Below are 6,819 nucleotides of genomic sequence, written 5' to 3' on the forward strand. Positions count from 1 at the left end.
AGAGCTGAATTTATAAAACACCACAGTGAAGCTGGCAGGCTGACAGCCAGTGGGAATTGGAAAGAGAATAGGTGAGATTGTCTGTGTTATTGGGACCTGGTGGACGTGAGTTTGGCTTCATCTTCCCATTGCATTAAGGTAATGTGTTAGGACAGAAGTACTCAGGACTTTGATTACTCAGTGTTGCCTGTATGCAGAGAGGGTCCTGTGGCTGGCTCTGAGCAAAACATAGACTACAAAGATGCTAAAAGGCTAGATATCCCTGGATACCATGTTTTAACAGTGGGCTTTCAAAGGTACTCTTTATAGGTTTGCTGCCCAGCCTGGAAAGTGACACATAGTGGAGATTTCAGGAAAGAAAATACAGGATACTATATTCACGCAGAGAGAGATAATTGACCAGGCCCCCAGTTTTGTTGTTCTTGTGGCCTCCATTGCTCTCTGTAGGGTAATCCTTTATCACTTGCTTTACTATCACAATAACCATTAAACTTGTTCCTGTCTCAGGTTTTTCCTTATTCCACGCTCCCTGCTGCATGTGGCACACACAGTGCTCTGTGCTGGGGATACATATAGAGATACATTCTCTTTCCTTAAGGGTTTATGGTGTGTGGGGAAACAACCAGGCAAGAGACCTATTAAGTGCAATTCTAGAAGAGTTGCCAAAGACAAAGAACAAAGTTCTGGGAGAGTGTCAAGCATTTTTTTTTTCTTTCTGGAAAGCCCCTTAAGGTTATTAACTGTTGATTTTTAAATAAAGAAAGGTAGTTTCTTTCTCCGCAAATAGCCAGTTACGGTCTTTCGGTAGGAAAAGTGGGGTTTATGGTCACCCATAGACAGTGGTAAATAAAAATAGTCCTCTCTAATTTATAAAGTGGAAGCAAGGCATTCAAGTTCATGTATCAAAAAAGAAATCATAAAGGTACAAGCATATATCACTCACGATAAGCAAATACATTTCCAGAGCTTAATAGAGGAATTCTAACTTAAAATTTCTATTAAACCTTTCTACTTAGACTGATATCAAGTCAACTCTTGCCTTAGACTCATGGTTCCCTTAAACTTAACACATATCTACTAACTATGTACGAGGTGCAAATTTCCATGCCAGGCACCAGCAGCAAATGGAAGAGAGAGGGAGAACAGGCCAGGTGGACCTGTGGCTGCTTAGCTGTGGCCAGGAAACCAGAGCTTCAGTTTTGATGTTGGCCAGTTCTCATTCTAGCCTTTCTATTAGGATCTGATGAATCCTTTAAATGCATTTTTCATCAGACACCCAGATAACCAGAAGACATATGGTGCTAACGTTTCACTGGCATTTATGAACAGAAGCAGCTGGTAAGCAGATTGGAAAAATTTTAAAAAAGGAACAAGTGAGCCTAAGGGGATCAAAATTGTTATCAATCAGCCCTGAGTTCTTCAGCATTCATGTGTGTCTTTAGCCAGAAGGGGTTGAAAGAGTACACAGAACTGGCTTTGCTTTGAAGAGTCTGGTTGGGAATGTGTCACCTGTGACAGGAACAGACGTGATCCTCTTTGGGCCCATGGGCCTCCATCATGACAAGAGATATGAACAGATCCTGTTTCCAGAGGCATAGAGCTGTCCAGGCGGCTCCAGGGAAGATGGAGGGAGGCTCACTGGCCGTGTAGGTCCTGGGACAGGGTGGTGGAGGCTGGTAGGGATTTCTCAGACTGCCCTTGTGTTGCTTTCTTAGTTCTCATTTGTAAATTAAAACCACAATGTCTAAATTTTGGAATAAGCCCAATCAACCAGCCATAATGAATCACATTCTCCTTAAGAGTTTGTTTTTTTCTCAACCAACTAACTTCAAATTATTAGACTCCATTTCTATACCTTATTTTCCTCCCATTTTAGGGAAAATTTTCAAAGACTTATGGGACCATCGCTGCTTTATTTGAATCCCATATTATGATAAACATATTGTTTATTGAATGTTGAGCATGTACTAAGGGTTGCGCTGGGTATTTGGCATTCACTGTCCGATCTGAGTCTTGGAAAGAACATAAGGCCCTTCCAGAGATAAGGAAAGTAAGACTCAGAGGAGGTAAACAATCTGCCTGAAGATTTGCCAAGCCAATAGGTAGCAGAACCAGGATTTTAATCCCCATTTCTCTCTCTCCAAAGCCATTCTCTGACTCTTGCCATTCAGTATTAGAGAAGTCATAATTGCTGGGGTCTTTCCATGACCCCAATGTGATGGTCCACAAAGATAGTGTATTCCAATGCTGAAAAGGAAGAGGATGAATTGTATAAAGGGTTACATAACCCTCAAAGGATTCAGTGTGAGCTTTGACCTGAATTTTGTGTCTTTGGCAGTGGGGAGTCAGGGTAACGCTGGCTTAGGGCTCCTGAAAGTTTGGCTGCCGGGAACAAGGGCACAGACACCAAGGCTAGCTTGGAGTACATTCTTTGACTTGAGTTCTGCAGCGAAATGAGGAAACTTACTGCGAAAGCTCCATGTCCTCCATGCTCTGGAAAATGTTTCATTCTCCTCAAAGCCAGATTTTAAACATGAGGTGAGTGGTCCCAAAGAGGAAGATACAGCAATCATTCTTTAGAAAGGAATGAAGATTTCAACATCCACTGACAAAAATGTGCTTCATTAAGTAGCTGAGATAAATACAACCGTCAGCTGATTTCCTTATAAATTGTTCAAGACAGCGCTGCCATCTTGGTGCTCTTCATCTAAAGGTCCAGACGAGCAACACTGCTTCATTTCCCAGTATTTCCTAGGAGGAGAGGAGATTAACAGGAGTGATGCCCATCGGAAGCAGGGGAAAGAGTCCCACTCTCCCAAGCCCTGTCTTTAAAAGTGCAGGTTTAGACCTATAGTCTCTACATTTCCTGCTACTTGACTTTGAGAACAAGTCACCCTGCTGACAACGTCTGACACACTTTGTCCATTCATGCAAACGATCACAGGGCTTTTTTCTTGCTGAGGGTCCAGTTTCCCATGATGACTCACGTCTCACCCCTTTATATTTCCATTTCTCTAAATGCCTCCAAGCGCACTATCTCATTAATTCCTCACATTTGCTCCACAGGGTAGATGTTATTATCCTCAGATGTTGAAACTAAGGCTCAAGGTCATAGAGCTTGTAAGAAGCAGAGCTGGAATGCAAACTCAGGACTGTCTGTCCCCAAAGCCTGGGCATCTTAACCATTATGCTACGCTTGTCTTTTACAGATATGGGAATTAGGGCTTGGAAAGATGTGGCAGCCTGCTTAGGGCAGAACCAGTAAGAAGACACACAATCAATTCTTGTTTTTCGTTACAACTCTCTGCCTTAAAAAAGAAGGTGATTTATTTATTTATTTATTTATTTATTCCTTTCAAAAATAACCTTATTTTTTAATAGAAGTTCTAGATATACAGAACAATTATGAAGATGATACAGAGAATTCCTGAATACCTGTTGCCCAGTTTCCCCATTATTAACATTTTATGAGTATGGCACATTTGTTACCACTGATGAACAAATATTGGTGCGTTAGCATTAACTAATGTCTGTATTTTATTCAGGTTTCCTTAGTTTTTACCTAATGTCCTTTTTTCCATTTCAGGATCTCACCAAGATACCACATTACCTTCACTTACCATGACTCTGTAGGCTCCTCTTGGCTGTGATGGTTTCCTAGACTTTCCTTGGTTTTGATGACCTTGACAATTTTGAGGAATGCTGGTCAGGTGTGTTGTAGGATGTCTTTCTGTTTGGATTTGTCTGATGTTTTTCTCAGACTAGTCTGTTGTGGATTTTTGGAAGGAAGGCCACCAAAATAAAGTGCCATTTTCATCACATCATATCAGGGATAGATACTTTCAATATAAATTATTGCTGTGGATATTGATTTTTATCACCTGGCTGAGGTGGTTTATGTCAGTTTTCTCCATTGTAAAGTAGTTCTTTTTCCCCCCTTATTGTACTCTTTGGAAAGAAGTCATTGCACAGCCCATGTTTAAAGGGGTGAGGGGTTAAGTTCCATTTCTTTGAAGGTGGAATATCTACAAAAATAATTTGAAATTTTTCTGTGCAGGGGATTTGTCCCCCCCCCCCCATTTATTTATTTATTCAATCAATCACTTATTTATATCAGTATAGATCTATGGATATGCATTTATTTTTGACATTAAAGTTTATCTAGTCTACTGCAACAATAAGAAAGTAATTTAGGACAGCCCCTATTGCTCTAGTTAAGTAGTAAAAGTTTCTGTTTATTCTAAAGAGGTAGTGGTGTATCTGGAGGCATAGTCTATCTGTAGGCTGTTTATTGACTCTTGAAATGTTGGTGCTGGAAAGTATCATTGGTATCCTTTATTTACTGATTAGGAAATGTCCTATAACTACTATGACACCAATGGCCCAGTTTATTTCTCACCCTAGTCCATCTGTACCCATTCCACCCCCACCCCCACCCCCTGGGCCAGATACCAAGGGAGACTAGTAGCTTCTCTGTGACTCAGAGAGCTGTGTCCATTCCTAACCTCAGTTAAGACAGAGCAGTTTACACCTCACAGCACCTACCCCAATGAGAGTGCTGTCAATTTTGCAACATATAGAGGACAAGCAAGCCAACATCTTTCCTTTTCAAGCACAGAGGAAAGAACTAGGTAATCTTTGATGTCTTGAATCTCCTTGAGGAGTGAGAAGGATATGGTATTTTTGTTTTCCCTTAAGTACTTATTGGGTTTTGTAGAGCCCATTTTGGTAAGAGGAGCCAGATATACCTGGGCAGTAAACTTTAGTGTGTTTTGTGCAGATCTTCAAATTGAAATGATAAAACCTTGGAATTTGCACCAGCCCAGCATGGGAGAAACCAATTAGTAAACCTTGGTAGCAGGAGTGAACTATTATCCACCTACCCATGATGTCCATATTAATCATCTCTGCCACATACTGTCAAGAACAAAGGTCTCCTCAGCATGCCCTGATACTTACCAGCACAGGGTGGAATGGAACACTTCCCTTCTCTGTCTCCCAAGGCTTTAGCAGAGAAAAGTAGTTAGAAACAGGCTGCCTCTCCTTTGGACAGTCTCCATATGTATGTAATTCTTACAAGAGTAGTCTTGGCTTTCAAGCATCATCATTTGGGTAAGCTCACCCTGCTGACCTGGAGCTTCCCTAGGATGTCAGAGATTCCAACCATATTTCCTTTCTTGCCTGGTGTGCTCCACGAGTGAAATTGTTTTGTATCTTTATTTAAATGACATGCTCTCCCTTTCTGGGACACAAAAAGTACAGTCTGGTCCAGTGATGCAGGCAGTCCTGTAGAGGCAGAAAGCTGGCAAATAATACTTGGTCTCTTGGTGAAAGGCTGACCTTCAAAGAATGACCTGGGGCTACCTCAGTCAACCTGCCCACGGGGAACGGATGGCAGTGTAGACTGACATATAAAGAAAAGAGATTTGAGTTGCAATTCTGCTCTATCCCTTATCAGCCAAATGACCTTGGGCAGTACTTAACCTCTGAGAACTTCTGTTTTGAAATACCTGCTTTGTGTGATTTCTATGTGGATTAAATGAGACAAGGTATATCAAGGACCTGAAGCATAGTAGGGAACCATATATGATACTTGTCATTCTCATCATCAAATTGTTGATGCTATATTCTCTATGATTATAATTCCAAGATTCTGAAGTCTCCATGCATATTCCAACTCCTCTCACTTTGGGCTTGGCTTTAATAAGAAATTTCACAAAGGAAAATGTCTCTTTTGACGTATCACTACAGCATCATTTTGAATTATTTTCCACGGTAGGCTAATTTGTTCAGACACATTCTCTCCCTCTCCCTTTCCTGATTTTATGTTCAGCAATGAACATCTATAAGATCACTGGCCCTGGGTATGATGTATTCACAGCTCAAATAAAGAAATGGGTATTGGTACCAGGGAGTGAAACCAGGACTGTGACTTCACAACTTGGAGCACAGCTAAATGATCATTGCAGGTATTGGCTTGTGCTGGCAGAATGCCTCTGAGCCACCAGAAGGTTCACTTACTTTCACACCTTGGTGTGCTTCCTTTTCCTCCGTCTCCCCATGAACAAAACAAACTCACGTGTTCTTACTGATGTATCATTTCTATTGGACAGAGGTCAAAACCGTTTGAAGGTCTTACCTGATACATACATACAACCACAGACTCTCAAGGCTAGTCAAGAGCTCACTAGTACTTCAGTCCTAACCGGCCCTATAATAATTTGGGGATCACATGTGGCCCGCCTGGTATGTTTCTACCTTTCTGCTGGGTTAGGCTACATGCCATACAAATGTTTTTGACTTTCATCTAACACAACATTTCTTACCAGCCTCTTCTTTATTTCTGGCTAGGGGCCTTCACGTCATGAAATCTTTTCTTTGACCTCCAAACTTTTCAAGCGAGTAGACACTCTGCTTGTTCACTCCTATGCCATCCACACACTGCCTCTTGTCTGCACCATGATTCTGAAGTTGCTCACTGCGGGGCCACATTCTTAGTTGTCTCCTGGTGCCCCAGCAAATTCCCTCCCCTAAGCCCACCTTGGCTTCCCCTGCTACTTGTCAGATTGTTCCTCTGTCTGCTAGACTGATGTTTCCTTCTTTGCCCACCTTAGAAATGTAGGCATTCCCCGAAGGCCTGTTCTTACCTGTGTTATTTCATCTTCCTGCCCACCCCTTTTCTCAATCATCTTGTCCACTACCACGGCCTCAAATACACCTTCTCACCAATGGCTCTCAAATCTTAATCCACATCTTAACCCTCTCCCAATCTCCTGTTCTCTCTGTTCACTTGCTTCTTGTTTTCACCTGTGGATCTTT

This window comes from Panthera uncia, chromosome D1 (genome assembly GCF_023721935.1).
Source record: "Panthera uncia isolate 11264 chromosome D1, Puncia_PCG_1.0, whole genome shotgun sequence".
NCBI classification, from domain to species: Eukaryota; Metazoa; Chordata; class Mammalia; order Carnivora; family Felidae; genus Panthera; species Panthera uncia.